Source organism: Oryza brachyantha, chromosome 11, assembly GCF_000231095.2.
Source record: "Oryza brachyantha chromosome 11, ObraRS2, whole genome shotgun sequence".
In the NCBI taxonomy this organism is placed as follows: Eukaryota; Viridiplantae; Streptophyta; class Magnoliopsida; order Poales; family Poaceae; genus Oryza; species Oryza brachyantha.
The window spans coordinates 15672451-15690966 of NC_023173.2; the positions used below are offsets into that span (position 1 = coordinate 15672451).

Consider the following 18516-nt stretch of genomic DNA (forward strand, 5'->3'; position numbering starts at 1 on the left):
TTGAGCTCACAATATTGGTGTTGATTTTCTGAGATCGATGAACTAAAGTAACAGTGTTCAGTGTGAGAGATGGAGTTGCGTATAATCTGGCAGCCCATTGAAATGAGATTTCACTCCTACTTATTGACTCATGAGGAGCATCAATCTATTATAATATAAAAATAATCTTAAAAGAAGGCACTGCGTTCGCTTTAAAGACTAAAAATTACCATATTAATTAAAAAAAAGCACCGCTAGATCCTAGTAGGAGCAAATTTTAATGTGCAGGAAGTGACAGAAATTTGGACAGAAATTTTAATGTCCAGGATTTGACGGTAGACCTGACAACGTGGATGTCAGGGGCTGCCTGGAGGTGATGAGCTGCTAGATCCGCAAGATTCCTTGGCGACGTGAGTTAACCAAAGGATGATCTCTTTTGTTGTAATTGTAGAGATTATTTGGTATATACAGATTAACTAAGTATAAGTCTGCACAGTTTTTGCCTTGACTATAATTTATTTGAACGTGGACCATACTAATGACATAAAAAATGCAACTCTCAGTATGGCAGGAAGCAGCAAGTCACTTCTATAATGTTGATCCATGAAAATCATTAATTGTGCAGTGCTGAAAACATATCTTGGATGGCGATGATATCCTTATAAACATCCTCGATCTTTGGCCTATCCTTGGGTGATGTTAAACTGCATCTAAGGCCAAGTAAAGCCCATTGCATGACACACCTTTGCACTTCTGCCAATTCATGACTTTGTCTTCACCCAAATACTCTTTGGTAAGTAGGGTTCCAAAATCTCACAAATTTTGTGTGGAAGTGCCGACTGAACCATTTTGTGAAGGTTCATGCCATCTTTAAAGACCTCATCAGTGGGATACTTTCCTGTGATCATCTCTAGAAGAATAATTCCATAGCTGTAGATGTCACCCTCAAATGAGATTTTGCATCCCAGGGCATATTCTGCAATGAAGTGCAATTGATCAGCCTGGTTTTCAGATGATAGATTCTACCGAGCTTAGCTTCACAACATTTTTTTTTGTCTATATATATGTGTATCTATATTGGGCATCTATATTATGTATGAACAAAATTATTAGGGTATCTCAATGGTGCATTTTACTAGTAGTATTATACTATCAGTAGAACTAATCTCAACCATTGATTAAAAAAGATATTTTTATACTTTTTTAATTAATTAGCTAGTAGTATCTTTTTAATTTTGCTTTTTTCAATAAAGATCACATAAAAAAACGATATTACCCCTTCCAATTTCTACTACACATAATATTGCTGATAGTATAATTTAATTATAGTCGTTTGATAAAAATAGATCAACGGTGGTGATTAAATTCTACTGCCAGTAGAATGCACCAGAAAACACCACAAATTATTATAGTAAGTACTGACCTGGTGCAATATAGCCGACTGATCCTCTTGGTCCAGCAATGCTATCTGAAGTAATACTCATCCTTGAGGAGTCATTACAAAGAAACTTTGCAAGACCAAAGTCACTGACATGAGCAACCATTTCATCATTCAAAAGGACATTGCTTGGTTTAAGGTCACAATGAACTAATGGAGGACTACATCGTTTATGAAGATATTCTAAAGCAGCAGCTATATCCACGGCTACTGATATTCTTGAGGCTAAAATCATTGATTCTTTCGAAATTTGTTTGTATGGTTTTGGATGTAGCCAGCTGTCTAGGTTTCCATTTGCCATGTGCTCAAGAACAAGTGCTTTAAATTCATTTCCAGTTGGATCAAATGTTGAACATAGGCTAATCACTTTTATAAGATTACGATGCCGGATGTTTCTCAATGCCTCGCATTCAGCAATGAAATTATTTGGAGCCCCAATTTGGTCAAGCAAGAATACCTTAATAGCAACTGTGCATACATCAGACTCAATATAACCTCTGTACACAAGTCCAAATCTCCCTGAACCAATAATGTTTGCTGAAGAGAAACCATCTGTTGCTTTAAATAAATCATGATATAAGAAACTTTTGAACTGCTTCAGTGATTGTTCGATGGGTCTTGCAACCTTGTGTCTCTTCTTCAAAAGAATAACCACAACACATGCCAAGGTGATCAGAACAATAGTACTAACTGGAACAAGGATAGCCAAAATATAGACCATCCTCTTCCTTTTAGATGGAGATTGTGTACAAAGTGGTAAATGTAACATTGGAGAACTTGCACACAACTTATTTCCTTCGACGAACAGAGCACTTGAGTTGTCGAACACACCTCCTTTAGGAACTTCCCCATTCAGGTCGTTCAATGAAAGATTGAGAATCTTTAAAGTGCGGAATGATCCAAAAAATTCTGGAATTTCACCAGACACGTTATTTTGGGAAAGATCAATCTCAATGATGCCTCTTAAGCTGATGAGAGATCTTGGGATGCTTCCTTGTAGAAAATTTGCATCTAAATGCAACGATTCCAAAAGAAGGCAATCACCAAGGGTGGAAGGGATCTCACCAGATAATTGGTTGTTCGAAATACTGAGTGAATTAAGGTTGATCAAATTACCAATCTCTGATGGTATGTTCCCAGTGAGTTGGTTATATGATAGATCTAAGCTAATAGAAAGTGTGGAAATGGAAAAAAGTTCCTGTGGAATGCTTCCATAGAACTTGTTAGAAGAAAGGTTTAGCTCAACCAGATTTTTGCAACCAGCTAAAGGAGCAGGAATGTGACCGGTTAATTCATTTTCCCTTAAATGAAGACCTGCAAGGTTCTCTAGTTTTCCTATAGATTGTGGAATTTCTCCAGAAAGTTTGTTCTTTGATAAGGCTAGGAGAGATAGGTTTTGGAGATTTCCAAGTGTATCTGGAATATGCCATGAGAGTCTATTCATTCCCAATGTAAGGACATTGAGGCCAGTCAGCTTTCCTATCTCCAAAGGTATATTGCCAGTCAATTGGTTTCCCATTAAGTAAAGTTTCTCTTAAGCTCTTAGGAAGGTTGCCAATAGAAGTAGGTATGTTACCCTCAAATCCATTAAAATCCAAGGACAGCGATTTTAATTCTGTACAGTTTGATAGAGAGGATAAGAATGTCCAATCTCCGGCTTGAAGCTGATTTGTACCCAAGTCTAGCAGACTCAACTTTGAGAGGAGTCCCAGTGGAGGAATATGACCTGTGAATAAATTACTTCGAATATCAAGTGTTTGGAGGTTTGATGCATTGGCCAACGTAGTAGGGATTTGGCCTTCAAATTGGTTTCCTCCTATTTATAAATTCAGCGATGTTTGGAAGAGTGCTGCTTACGTTGGCAGGGATTGTTCCTTCAAGCTGGTTATTATTAAGGATGAGATTAGTAAGAGAGGATATATTGAACAGTTTTGGAGGAACCAGGCCTGAGAAGTTATTATACTTTAAGTTCAGTACTCGCAAATTGGCAGTTGTACTCAAACCATCTGGAATGCTTCCTTGCAGGTTATTTTGGGAAAGAAGTAGGAATGATAGGGAAGAAATGTTGCCAACAGACACAGGGATCCATCCTGACAAATTGTTGTCAGCCAGGCTTAGAAACTTTAGTGGCATGGAGGTTTCAGAGAAAGGAGGGATGGGCCCAGAAAATTGTTTACTTGAGAGATCTATGTAAGCAAGGGTTGTACTGTTGAATATATTTGGTGGGAGTTCACCACTGATGCTATTGTTGCTTAGATTTACCTTTGTGAGAGACTTGCTGCTCCACAAAGGTTCAGGAACACTCCCACTTAGCCTGTTGCTAGAGAGCAAAATGAGAGAGAGGTTGGGAAGCAAACCAAACTGGGCAGGAATGCTTCCCTGAAGATTGTTTCTGCTTAGAACAATTTGCTGAAGAAATGAACATTGAGCCAGACTTTCAGGAATCTCACCTTCAAGGGAGTTACTCTCTAGGCTGATGACCTCGAGGCGGGAACATGACGCTATGGCGTACGGGATAGCACCGTCGAGGGAGTTGATGCTAAGGTTGAGATATGTAAGTCTAGTTAACTGACCAATGTCAGGAGAAATGTGTCCATTGAACTGGTTGTTGGGCATATGAATTCTGGCAAGCAAACCAAGCTGAGCAATGCAAGGGAAAATCTGGCCAGTGAGGTTCAGTGATTCAAGATGCAGTGAAACAACTCTTGATGCATTCTGTCTGCTACATGTCACTCCATGCCAACTGCAGAACATGGAAGAATCATTCCTCCAGGAAGCTAGGGCTCCTGAGGGATCAGACAGTTGGGATTTGAGGCAGAGAAGGGCATCCCTGTCTGTATGCTGATGCATGCCAGGAAGCATGATCAATAATTGGACTAAGATTAACATAAACATCAGCCACTTATGTGTCACTAGGTGAGCCATCTTGCTCCAATACAGAGATAAACCCTCTGGGCTATGTGACTTCTACCACAGGCTAGCATGTATATAGGGCACCATGCCAAGTTGCCAAGTGGAAAGGCTAGGGAGATAGATATACACAACGACATATCTCTATTAATCTATTATTAAACAGCTGCTTCTAGAGATGGGATCCAGAGCATAAAAAATGTCACATGGTCGTTTGACCCTTTCTAATGTATGTTCGGTAAAAAGTTGAAGTCAACCTATAGTATTACAGTCCACGGGTTTAGATGCCTAATTGGTATGCTTTGCTTTTAACGACGTCGAATTCAGTGGACAAATGGGCCGAGCATGTGGCTGGAAAACGCTTCAGCTCTAATGGAATTATTTTCCCTTAAACGGAAAACTTAATGTATATGTATGTACACTTTTCTATGCTCGCTCAAACTTAGAACAACCCCATAATTACTTATAATATACGAAACTGACAGAGTACATCTTAACTTGGTCCTAATGGATGATGTATAAGCGGGCCATCTTTTTGCTTTTCACGCGAAAAGACCAAACAACATATATGCATGTTCTATCCACAAATTATTTTTCGTTTGCAGATATAATGTTTGGTTCCTTCATTGAAAAAAGGGTTAATTGATACGTGTCATTATAAATTTCACGATTTTAAAAAATATCATTACTATTCACGAAATTATGTGCATGCCACTAAAATTTTGTTAACCCTAGGTGAAGGAAGAAGACAGAAGCATAGGTGGATGGAAAAAGTGATGGGATTGGCATGGTTGCAATTTGATAAAATTTCAGTGACACACACGATTTCTTAAATAGTAATAATATTTTTTAAAACTGTGAAATTTATATTGGCATATCCAATTAACCCTTGAAAAAAACATAGAGAAGAGCTCAGTTTGTCCCAAAATAAGAGAAAAACCAAAAAACCTCTCCCTAGTGTGCTCACAAGAAAACGGAAAAAAAAACAACTGTTTCCTTCTCTGCCCTCGAGCTCGCACCTTAAAAAATCAAATAACCAACCAATCCCGTTCCGGTCACAAGAAAATCAGAACAAATCTAACAAATTCTGTTTTGTATACATGATCTATATATTGGACCAATCTCGAATGGGAACATTAAACAATTAATAGTACATTATAACTTAATGTTCCATTACAAAGCATGGCATCATCCATTATATGTTGGAACCAGGTGAGCAGCACTTAAAAATAGGGTAGGGTCCACTACCTCACTGTATGTGTATGTTCATGGTAATTTCCTGAGGATCAACATGTTTGTTCCACTATACTCATACAAACTGTTTCATAATCTCGAGGCAACACTTGGCTACCGCTCCTTCCGTTTCGTACTTTGGAGCCTTCCTCGTATTCATATAAATGCTAATGTACCTATATATAAATAAATCATGTACATTAATTAATAAATGAGTGAATATAGTCGAGACTAAAATGTTTTATAATCTGAAACGGTGGAAGTAGTATTCACTGGGTTGCTTCTGTCAGTGTGCTGTCTTCGTAGTTACTTTGCATACCTCGACACAATGCTGCCCCAACGTGTTGCATTGATTCTCTCCCAGGTTCAAAGAATTCCACGTTCAAAGAAACCTTTAATTTATTCGAAAACTCAGCATCAATGTAGCTTGACCTTTGCTGGGTGCAGTCACAGGGTCAAACCGATTGGTTGGTGAGACATTTTTCAGGTCCAAAGAGGCGGCAATTAACGAGTGGCTAAACTTTAGACCATATTTAGTTTGTAAAAATAATTTACAAAAACATCATCAAATGTTTAGATACACATTTAGAGTATTAAACATAGTATTACAAAACAAATTTCAGATTTCGCCTAAAAACTGCGAGACGAATTTTTGAGTCTAATTAATCCAGCATTAGCACATGTTGGTTACTGTAGCACTTATGGCTAATCACGTCCTAATTAGGCTCAAAACATTCGTCTCACGATTTGCTACATAACTGTGTAATTAGTTTTAGTATTCATGTATATTTAATGCTTCATTTAGATATTCAAAAATTCAACTAAACCGGGCCTTAATATATGAAAAAAATTGTAGGACTTGAATGCTGACACAAGGATTCCGATGCGTGTGAATTTTTAAATATCGAAAGTGTACGTGTATTATTTGAACAGAACCATGTCGATTCGTTGCCAATGGATTGGCCAACCACTACACGAGAAATATTTTTTTCCACATGACTAGACGTACAATGAAAGTTACATGTGGATAAATCATCCGTCGCCTGCAAAAATGATCTTTAGACTTTGAGATTACGTGCGGCCTATAAAAATAGTTGATTTTTTAGGCTGGCCTCCTTATGGGACGCCCACAAAAATCATTTTTATAGACCAACCTCCTTATGAGCCACCTGTAAAAATTACTTTTGCGGTTGGGAAAGAAAGTGATATGTATTACACTTGTAAGGAAAACATGAGTATTTCTCCTAGGTTTCAAGAGGTACCAAATTTTATATAGAAAATAGTGATACCTTATATATGGTACATCCTCAAGGATGGAAAAATTGCTCGGAATAAGATAGATAGCCACATCTCCAAGCCCTCTCATCCAGCCACATCTCCAAACCGTCTCATGCTCCGACGTATGACGGTTAGATGACCAGGGTGGCGCGCGACGGTTAGGTGATGATAGCGGTTCGGCAACCGTGGCATGGGGATCTGGCAGGGACGATGATGATAACGCATGGATCTCGTAGAGACTGCAACGACGAGCGAGGCGCGGTAGCTCGGCACACCCATATAGACGCCTATGACGACAACTACCAGATCCAACACCGGCGATCTCGGGAAGGACAGATCCGACGGAGGTGGTGATGATAACAATAGGAGTGGGGTCCGTGGAGGTGGAGATGGAGATGGCAGTGGGGGAGGTGATGGCAGAAGTACAGTAGGGAAGTAAGGAGCGAAAGATGAAACGGAACTATCCGGTGGTGTTAAAGGAAAAGAATATTAGAATACTATTCAAAGGGGCAAATGTTGACCACTTAATTGAAAAGAGGAGAAAATTTCTGAACTTAAACAATTTCTTAACGACTGATGGAAGGTAGGGTTAAAGGATTAATCTCCCCACCAACTCTTTTCGATGTGATGAACCGCGTGAGCTCTGTGACCTGTTAAGCTTATCTTGACTCATTAATATTACGAGTACAATCTAAACTGAGTCCATCCAAAGTCATTAGCTTTCAACTTTGACCCTATGTTTTCGCTTCTCGTTAAACTTATAAGCTAAAATTTAAATTCAGTGTTGACATTGGGGTTTTTTCACCGAAGTTTATTTTTCAGTCTTGATTTTTAGATAGCTAAGAATATATATATAAAAGTTATATTCATAAATTAATTGCTTTTGGTTTACAGATACATCGTTTCGCTTTTTTTTACCAAACAGTCACCGTTCTTTTACACATCGCTGGACGTGAAAACGACGGAAGGGCCAAGTTGGGACGTAACAGACGAGTACGTATGACTTGCAGGGTCACCGGTTTCCCTCACAACTCGAGTAATTAAAGTAGGCAAAAACAAATTAACTATATATATAAGGACAACCAAGAGTAATCCTCTTCACCGTGGTTATATAGCTAAAGCTAGCCGCTACGTACTTAAGTAGTCTTGAGAGGTGATGTCGACGACGAGGGTGTGGTTTATCCGTGTGCTTTCCTTGGTGATGCTGCTGCTCACTCTGATGCTGCTCCTTGTCATCGCCGATCCCGTCGCCTGCTTCCACTGTAAGTAAACATATCCATGTCCCTGAAGCTTTAAAAGACGAGGGATAGGCTACAGCTAGCGATAATATTCTACTGCCAGTATTATCATCGATAGATCGTTATCGGTCAAACCTAGGGCTCGGTGAGCTATCGCGCGCCGAAGGGAGGTGATCAATTAGGCTACTGTTGTAATTGGAATGAAAAATGAGAAGGGAGATCAGAGAGGAAGGAGAATAACAAAGGCAGTGATATGTGCTCCATAGCATTTTGTCATTATTTTTGCTCATGTGGACTATAAAATTAATGAAATTATTGGGACGTATGTGCCATACAGAACCAAAACCACTGCTGGCTGAGTCAATGAGTAACTTCTGCGGATTAAATAGTTTGCGGTATTAAATATCTGATTTTGCACTCTAAAGGTTAAGGAGGGTAATTCAAACTATTTCCAAACATATTGTATATGGATATGAAATTTCCCCATAGTGTCAAATTTAGGTGTAAACATATTGTTTGTGATTTTCATTGTAAGATAAATGCCAATATCTTAATTAATTTGGTATTTAATTCCTATTCAGGCCAAAATTGCGGTCGGGGCAATTGTAAATGAAATATTTCATTTAATCTGGTAATCTTCTTCCACCCTTCTTTCTTCGCTTCGGCCATGCTCGTTGTTTATGGATTCAACCTGATATTACTTGAGAATACCTGTCCTTTTCAGCTAATTAAGGAGATGAACATTCAAAGAATTGTCAGTATAAATGGAAACATGCCTTCTGAACAATAAAACGTAGACAGGAGAAGGATGTGAAGAACTGCATTGTCTGGATTTTCCTGTATATGTAGAAATTGGAATATGTATCGGTATATAGAAATGTATGTACTTTAATTTAGAACACGATATTAAGTGGTTATATTACTTGAAACATTATTTAAAAATAGTATACTCATTGTATATGGATGTAGTATATACTGCATACAATTGTTGCATCCCACCCAATCTATGTGTATAGTTGGCCAGAAAGCCCGCCGCATGACGGCCCGACCCACAACACGACGCCACAGCCTGACCCAAGCACGGCATGCCTCAACCGTTGTCACGCAGGTCGGCACAACCTGAGTGCTGGGTCATGCCTGGGACGCAACCTTGGCACGCTGGACCGGTCCGACACGACCCAATTTAATTAATAAAGATGAAACACATTATTAAAGGACTTAAAATTGACTTAATTTAGTCATATAATGCTTAGCCCAAAAGTAGTATGTAAAATAGACTTATTCTAGCCATCCAAGACACAACCTAAAGAAGAGGGAAAAAACAGACTTATTCACATAACCCAAAGAGATAAGGGATAAAATATAGACTTATTTATTTAATAAGCACGACAGGCAATCGTGCCTATGGACCGGCCTAACCTGGCCCGAGTCTTATTGGGTCGTGCTAGGGCTATAAAAACCAAAAGTTTCTTGTTGGATATGATGTTTCGACGAAACCCTCGAGGATGGCACTTCTATACTATTGAAAAGTAGCATCCAGAGGCAAGGATATGATCCAGCAGGGGCCAAATAGTCAGTCACCACCATATATGCATGATCGTAGGTGCCATGCATGATCGGTTGGAAGCATCTCTAGGTTGAGCACAGTCGATTGTTTGTCACAAAAAGACCAACGTGTGGAGCTACCAGATCATATAAGCACTTAAGCAGGGTTTTCGTTGGAATTGAGTTGTGTTCTTTTATTAGTTAAAGATGAAAAATTATCTAATCTTTGTTGTTAGATATCTAATGATGTAAACGATGAAATTAGCTCTTACAAAAATTTAAAAAAATCACTTTAGAAAAGTGAGATGACGAACACCTAACTACTTTCCCTACCTTTTCTTTTTTGTGTGGTGACGTGATATGTTCCATCCATCGGAGGATTTCCATCAACTAGTTTCCCTATCTATCTTTTCGCTTTTGTTTTATTTTATAAGCCAAATTTTGAATTTTGAATATTAATTTTCTTTACTTTTTTCAAATTTTTGTTATAAGCATAGACATAATAAAACGATGAGGTTGTTAGGTTCTACATATTGTCAATCTAGCTTTTTGTTGGCTGTGAGGACTAGTTGAGAAATTAGAGATAGTACTGTGGAGAACACAATGCATTCTTAGCTTTCAAAGCTCCTAACACGATGCCACCAAATTATGTTTCTAACTAAATCCCAATGCCTCCCAAACCTTACGATTGCACTGTATTGTTAGTCAGACCACATATGCAACCAACCGTATCTTTTGACTAACCTAACTCAATACTCATCCTACCAATATGATCTATGTATCAAATTGTGTGGAATGCACGACCAGAGATGCAAGATGAGGACAAATTTATAATATAATGGGACTGACCACGGAGAGGATAATTAATCCAAGCTCACACTTATGTCACAGTAGCTGCCCCTGTATTCCTACCACCTCATCTTTAATAACCTTTGACACATTATTTCAGCTCTGCCTCTGCTGGTGCAGTTAATGGGGACGTATCACAAAAACTGCCTTGACTGTCTTATCTTTTCGTTTCTTTTTATACTTATAACATAAAATTTAAATTTTAAGCCTTAAATTTAGAGCTAATTTTAGTGTTAGATCGATAAGGACATGTATATCACAGTTTTATTCATAAATAATTTTACGTTGTCAAATATGTTGTATCACAATGATCACCTGAACTTGTTGTTTCTATGCATAACCAACACACCACGTAATGAAAACGGTTAGAATGCTAGATAGTTCAACTATCATCACTTATCATATGAATAATCCCATACCAGCACTAATGATCAATTCCTTCTTCACCGTACGTGTGTGTTTACCGCAGCAGGGAATACGATTCCATTTCAAACCAAGAAAAGCAAGCAGCAAAAGAAATAAAACGTTGAGCTCACACCATTGATTTTCTTGGAGGAACCAAATTAAACAGTCTCAGAGATAGAGTTACACGTATAATAAACTTGCTGCCCATTATACATGTATTTCACTTCTACTTGTTGGTTCACAACAACAACTAGTCACTATAGCACAAATATGTTGCACAATGTATTTGAATCTTAAGCAGAAAAATCAACAGCAGGAATGAATAAAATTGGTTGGGATCTCGGTTAGAACTCCCTATGGCACAAGCTATCCTAACCCCAGATATTGCAATAATAACGCAAAAACGTGTTCAGAGAATGTGTATGATCTGAGTCCCTCTCTCGAGTGGTAGCCACGCTAGTGGCTGTTATCATGTGGGCGCGACGGTGAGCTTGTCGGGTTTCATAGATGGCAACATGATTTGGACAGCATTATGACTTGGAATGTGTTGTTCTGATGAGAAATAAGGGCTGAAAGTTAGTCTGCTTGGTTAGATGAGATGTCATCGAAAATCCCCATGAATTCCCTATGCTTCCTAGCCCTATGAATTATGATTGATATTTTCTCGTGTGTATATATAACGTTTATGTATTGATAGGCAGTATCGAGAGCAAATGGGTTTAGAGGCATCGCCACCATAGCCCTATGATTGATATTTTCTAAATGAGGTGCTTATTTGCAACTAAAGGGACTAAACAGGGAATCAAACAGGGCCCACCCGACCACCAGACCACCCGCGCACCTCTTCGGCCTCATCTCGCACTCGCGCACCTCCCCGACCTGACGCAAATCTGCCACCGCCGGCTCAATCTGCCCGCCCAGCCACCACCACGCCTCAGTCTGTCTTCCCGACGCAAGGCACCGCCGCCGCTGCCACCACATGCCATGCCTCCAGTCGTTGTCGCACATCGCCGCCGCCCGCGGTAGATCGGTCGCCGACGACTGTCGCCGCCACTAGCAGACCGCGCCGCCCTAACGCAAGCCGTCGCCAGCGCCTCCATCTGCGCGGCCAATCGCCACCCCCCTCCATCTGCCGGCTCGACCGCCGCCGCCTCCATCCGTCATCCCGACACAAGAAGCCGCCACCGCCTCCACACCGCCTCCATCCGCCGCCCCGGCGCAAGCCGCCGCCATGGCTAGAAGAGAGGAGGAAGTGCTAGATTTGCATGAAAAGTACCTACTTTAACTGCTCATTAGTAACCTTTTAGTCCTTGAACCAAACAACACAGATTAAAGTAAGGTGACTAAAGTTTAGTCATAGGACTAAAGGATCCAAACATGGTCTTAGTAGATATAATTAATGTCGTTTAATTTGTAAATGAGTTCCGATCGACAACGTGAATATATAGAAATACGGAATGGCTATACTACGTCACCTGGTTTTCTTGGGAACTAAGAACTGGCTATGTGAGGTACAATTCCCAATGCTTCCTAAACCTTAGTTTAAGTGCCCTTAGATGATGAGGATAGTATGCTATATTGACAGTTACCGGTTAGTATTCCTAGCATCTGTATAAATTACTCTATCCGGTAAAAAGTATATGTCTTTTAGGACAATATTTCATCAAATTTCTAAAATTCTAACAAGTATTTTTTGTTGAATGAAATTATAAAATCCAATAAGTTTATAATATGATGATAGTATTTTCAAGGAGAATCTATTTGTATCATTTGTCTTGCATTTAACCTAAGCATTTAAAAATTATCGATGGTCGGAATTTTAAAATTTTGATCAAATATTATCATTACAATAAGTTATTTTTACCGGATAGAGTAAAGCCATGTTGTTGCGTAGTACTTAACCCACCAAAGAACGGGGCCTAACTTAAAATTATGTCGAGGTACAATATTTTCTAATATTAAAATTTAGTACCTTGAGATACAATATACCTTAAGCGCTCGAATTTTGTCTAAAATTTTTTATACCTCAAGAATGGTAAAATAACTCTTATGACATTTAATTTGGTACTACTACCTCCTAAGCACACACATAAAATTATTAGTCTTACAAAGATGGTAAGGATCTTGTGTTGTTGGATTTACAGCCTCAACAAACTGTCCCTCACTGCAAGTGTGTGGTCATGTTTCGTTGCGCTAGGATACTCGTAGCCATGCTCGGTAGAACCATCCAAGCTAGGTTAAGCTAGGATATTGGCAAACACAAGTAGTATGTTTGGTTGCTTGGTATGGTAGGCATATTTGTAGAGATGATGTTTGGTTGATTGGATTTAAGATGTTGCATGAATAAATTAATTAGGCTGAAAAAATAGTATCAAAGTATTTAGTCATATTTAAAAATAGTTTTGTGGGTATTATCTATCATATTAGTCTTTAATATAGCTTAACACACATTAATATCATTTGATTGATGCTAATTATATTATAATCACATTATTATTTTGGTCAGCATGGGCCTGGCTAGGGAAAAACGAGTATGCTCTTCGTTCCCTTGGAGTCAGGCTCCGGAGCATATACACCTAACCAAACACAATGTTATTGTACCTACCGGTCCAGGCTCAACTCCACGCAACAAACCAAACATACCCGAGTGCAGTAGCCGACAAGGAAAACTAGTTCTTGGTTTGCCAAGCTCTTGCTTTCCTTGTTGACATGGCACCAACATGATATCGTAGGCGTGACGAGGAGGCCGTCGAGCACAAGTTCAAATCATGAGCAAAACAACAATTTGGTTGCTGCAAAGGGCACAGGAACAATGAGCCCCAGGAGTTCCCCATGCTTCCTAAGCCTACCACTGCATGCTCATGCATGCATATCATGTATTTGTAACTGATACACAACATGTATCTATGAACTGCTACTCGTGGAGGTTCAACAGTGAAGGCGAAATTTCTCCTCTAGCCTGGCTCTTTTTATATTGCTCTTCCGGAGGCATGTGCATCTATGGTCCAAGCACATTAGAGGCATCAGAGTCAAGGGTGACCATGCAGTACAGAAGGTAAACCGAGCACCAGTTATCTCTGACCGGCACCTGCTTGGTTATCATCTCACTGAGTACGCACCTGCTACATTATTATTCAGGGCAATTTTATTATATTGAGAAATTATATGTAGTTATACTAAAATTTATGCTTAGAATTTTGATATCTCGAGGTACAAAAAGTAACTAAATGTATGAAATTTTACACTCTAAATGTTATACTCCTGATATTTGTTCGAGTAATTTTACGGTTCTTAAGAAAGTACCAGGAGGTACTAAGATTTTAGTGCAAAATTTGGTACCTTCTAAGATACTAAGAGGTACTAAATTTTATACTAAAATTTTGGTACCTCTCGGTACCTACTCAAAGACTATAAAATTGCTCTATTTTTTAATTATGGTAAAATTACTCTTATTCTCAATTCCCTTATTGATGTAAATGAATCTGTTGTTGAACATCACCAACCAAACTGGGATAATGTTAGGCAGGTGTGCTGAAGCAGATTTCATCCAAAATCTATAGTGGTTGTCACATATATGTCTGTATCAAAGCACTCCCAATGTCTGAAAATAACTGACATTCCGGGTATCAAGGTTTGTCCCTACAATAACTGCATTTGGGGATTACTACCTTCTTTTTCTCTAACCACCCATAATTAAAATTTTGGTTTTAGATAATATAGACTTTATTAAACTCACTAAATTACGTTAAGGCGACATAAATATTCTGAGAACACTCCTAGCCATAATTTAAATTTTATAACATGGTTTGCGTGGTTGTAGAGGTGTCAACACATCGTGCCTCTTGATGTTTTAGCATGTGTACATGCAAGATTCAAGGTTAGATTTGCTATGTTAACTTGTAGAACGTTAACACTAAGCATGTTCAGTAGGAGTATGAATATTAGTTAGAACAGTAGATTGGTTTCTGGCACAACATACTATTAAGGAGCACTAAAAATTCCATATGTTTCCCAAACCTAACTATTATATTGTTGCTCATGCGGACATGGACACCTTATACTGAAAGGCAGCAGTATCATATCAATTGCAAGTTTATAACATGGTTTGCGTGGTTGCAGAGGTGTCAACACATTGTGCCTCTGGTCTTTGGATTTACTCACTACGGTACCATTTATCACACTGTGTCTAGATATAGTTCTTGATGACAATGTTGGCTACTGGAGTAACTTATTTCCGCATCTTACGTCAATTTTCTGTATCATTGGGAAGTGTTTTTTTGTGTGCATGATGGTGTATTTATAGGCCGGTGCATGGCATTGACAAATACAAATTTAATTCACTTTTGCTATTCATCAAACGTTTAATTTTTTATTTTTCTGTCAAACACGCGGACAATTGATGGGGGCTTGGGAGAGGGCGTTATGAGCTTTTTGACTTGTGTGCACGCCTCTATATTTTTATCCAATAACAGTGATCGGATTTGATTGATGGAATAAAAATTTTCAAACATTTGATCACTAGGCGGACCCTATTTAATTAGTTACGGCATGGATTTATGATTAGTGCCCATCTCTCAATATATATTAAAGGGGAGGCACTAATAAATACTAGTTGCATTGGATAACCCAGTCCAACCGTGCACTATTTACTGTTCGAACCGGAGTATTGTTCACAGTCTGACAGGCACTATTGACCAATTTCTTAAACTCAATTCAAACCCAACCATTTTCACATAATCTCAATAATACGGATCAAGCTTGTTGTTCATCGCTCAAATAAAATCATTTGCACGATTTCACAAAGAGTTGCACTCGGCATACTCGGTATAATGGATAGCTCCATGTCTATGCATTTCTGCCCACATATCATGGGCATATGATTAATGAGAAGAAGAAGCCCTTCATATTGGTGCTCCACTCCAGCAGGTACTGCACACCACCATCACAACTGCCATTGCAACCTAGCATTGCAAAATGTGGTGGCTACGCAAGCGACACATGAATTCCTAATGCTTCCCAAGCTTAATACACTATGATCAAGATCATGCCTTTTTTGTTTGATTTGGTATGCTTCCCAAGCGTAATACATCGAATGCTACTGCACGCCTGTCGTGGTCTTTCTTTGTCTATATAATCAGTGGCGGGGGACAAACTGTGACGAGGGCCGTGTTCGACTCCGAGACATCTAACCCCAAATTTTCTCTTTTTAATTCGCGTGCACGCTTTTCGAACTGCTAAACGGTGTTTTTTTACGAAAATTTTCTATAGAAAAGTTAATTTAAAAAATCATATTAATCTATTTTATATTTTTTTATAATTAATAATTAATTAATCATTACTAATTTACTACTATTTTTTTTTGTCCTGGATAACTAACCTCGTCCTACTCAAGCTGAACGCGGCCAAGGTGTGGTATTCACCATACCTACCACAAACACCCCTTCCACCTGTGTGCAACAACTACCTTCTGTCCTTCCATTCTACTATCCATCAGTGGCACAAACATATATTTTGGTACTGGAATTTTTCATAGTACAAGATAACAGAGTGTTTAAGCATTGAAAGTAGATTTTTGTACCTGGACGTTTATTTGATAGTAGAAGAATTGAAAGTGCAGCTAGGTTTACTTGATAATAACTGACACACTAAGAGATACTTTAAGCATGTTTATCATGCTATTCAGTGCCATGTAATCTCTTTTTCTTTAGACACAATTATTGTTTCTTTACCGCCATTGTTATTGCTTGTGATATTTTGCCACAAGTTATTTTTTCCCATCCTCCACCACTGTCTATAATAGTATAATTAATGGGATTCTAAAGGTTAGACTATCGCAATTGACCCCTATCCAACAACGAACTGCAGTATTACAATACTATTGTTCCATGTCTCAGTTGTACTGTTAGTTGAGAATATATAGTTATAGTGGAGCCAAGCAATTAGCTAGCGAAGATTTAGTTTATCTTTTCTTAGGAAACATAAGATGACATAATGGCTTCAATCTATTGTGGAATTGTAAGGGGATGCTAATTGTGAGTAGTTGTCTTGGCAATTAAATGATTCCAGTATTATCATAATAATAAGAACTTATCCTGTCAAAACAAAATCATGAACTTGGTCTCCCAACATGTAGCTCACATTGGATTATTTTTTTCGAGATTTTATTCTCACTTGGTTCTTATATTGCATCTAGCGAGTAACAACAAGAACACCAAGCATCATTTGTTTTTTGCAAGGAAAATAGAAGCATCGTAAGGCGTATAATCCTTTAATTCAGCTACCAAACGATCTTTGAATTGACATCACAAATTGCTGTCCGAAAAACAACCACTTTGTCCTGAGGTGTGCAATGCGGTGGATGGCGAGTGCCTCGTGAAGTCTTCTGGGATAGCTCCATAAAACAGCTTGGGCTCCAGCCCAGCAAATTGTTGATGTTTTGACGCATGGAGAAGTTGAGGCTCCTGTGATTCTTCAAGCAGACTAGCTGCGCTGGATTCACCCTAACAGCTGAAGCTTTTTATTTTTTTGCGTGAAAAAAAAACATAATTAAAGCAATTTAATTAAGTATTCATTATCTAAAACTTAAGAATATATTTATTTTAATTATAGAATTGTTAGAGTAACTTTATATAAATTTGTTTTACATGAAACAACTGTTTAATAGTTTGAAAACATGCTAATGGACCATAAGGAGTAGACTAGCCCTGACAGTGCAAAAGCACTATATGGTTTAATATCTTGTGAAGGAATGTCATGTATTAGACAAGAGCCTGCTGGAATGGTGGTATGAAGGCATAAGGGACCCGGATAAGAACACCAGGAATGCTTTGAAGACGCTGCACATCATGGTCGCCTGGGAATCTGGTGCGAAAGAAATTGGCGAGTGTTCAATAAGGAAGAAATAGAAAAAGACAGGCTTGTCAACAGGATAAAAGAAGAGCTGCGTATATGGGGGTTCTACGGTGCAACAAGCTTAGCGAGAATATAGCACCAGGTTACCCTGGCACAGTTTCAGAAAAACAAAAAAAAAAAAGGAACGTCATGTATTAGAGTCCTAAACACTAGCTCGGTTTTTCCTTTTATTTTAAAGGTAATTAAATTGGCCTTCTAGGCGGTTTAACGATGTAAATTTCGAAAACAAACCAGCATTAATTCCAATCGAAGTGCTACGTATATATGATAGAATCAATACATATGTATATAGACTAATGATTTTCCCGATTATACCAAAGGTGTACCATTACACATATATATGCTCCAAACGAATACTCCCATGCTTCCTATTTAACGCATTACTGCATCTGCGTAATATTTCTACACACCAAGTTGTTCTTTTAATAATAAACACCAAGGTTTATGGAAGTATGACTCAACATTTTTTGTCACCTTGCCTTGACATATTCGTCGCATGACTAACTTTTTATATATTTATAAAATCAATCACAATGGCCCGTCCAACGTAAATAACATCAAAATAGTTACAAAGAAATTTCACATGATAGATTGATATGTGATATATCACTTAAAATATATGTGCACGTTCCTAGTTATTTTTGTTTTATTTTTGTTACAACTCATAAAAGATCATAGGGAACGCAAACATCAAGTAGATAGTTAAAATGGGCAGTAGTTCATATTTAG

At 38.4% G+C, this 18516-nt stretch overlaps 1 long non-coding RNA gene and 1 pseudogene across 1 annotated transcript; one reads left to right on the forward strand and one right to left on the reverse strand.

Moving 5' to 3' along the window:
• Positions 1–440: 440 nt before the first annotated feature.
• On the reverse strand, positions 441–4342 carry LOC102699353 (annotated as a pseudogene).
• Positions 4343–7954: 3612 nt separating this feature from the next.
• Positions 7955–9072, forward strand: LOC102705574. The gene is made up of 3 exons (XR_423939.2): positions 7955–8100; positions 8658–8707; positions 8801–9072. It is a non-coding gene; the product is annotated as an uncharacterized LOC102705574 (long non-coding RNA).
• Positions 9073–18516: the final 9444 nt, after the last annotated feature.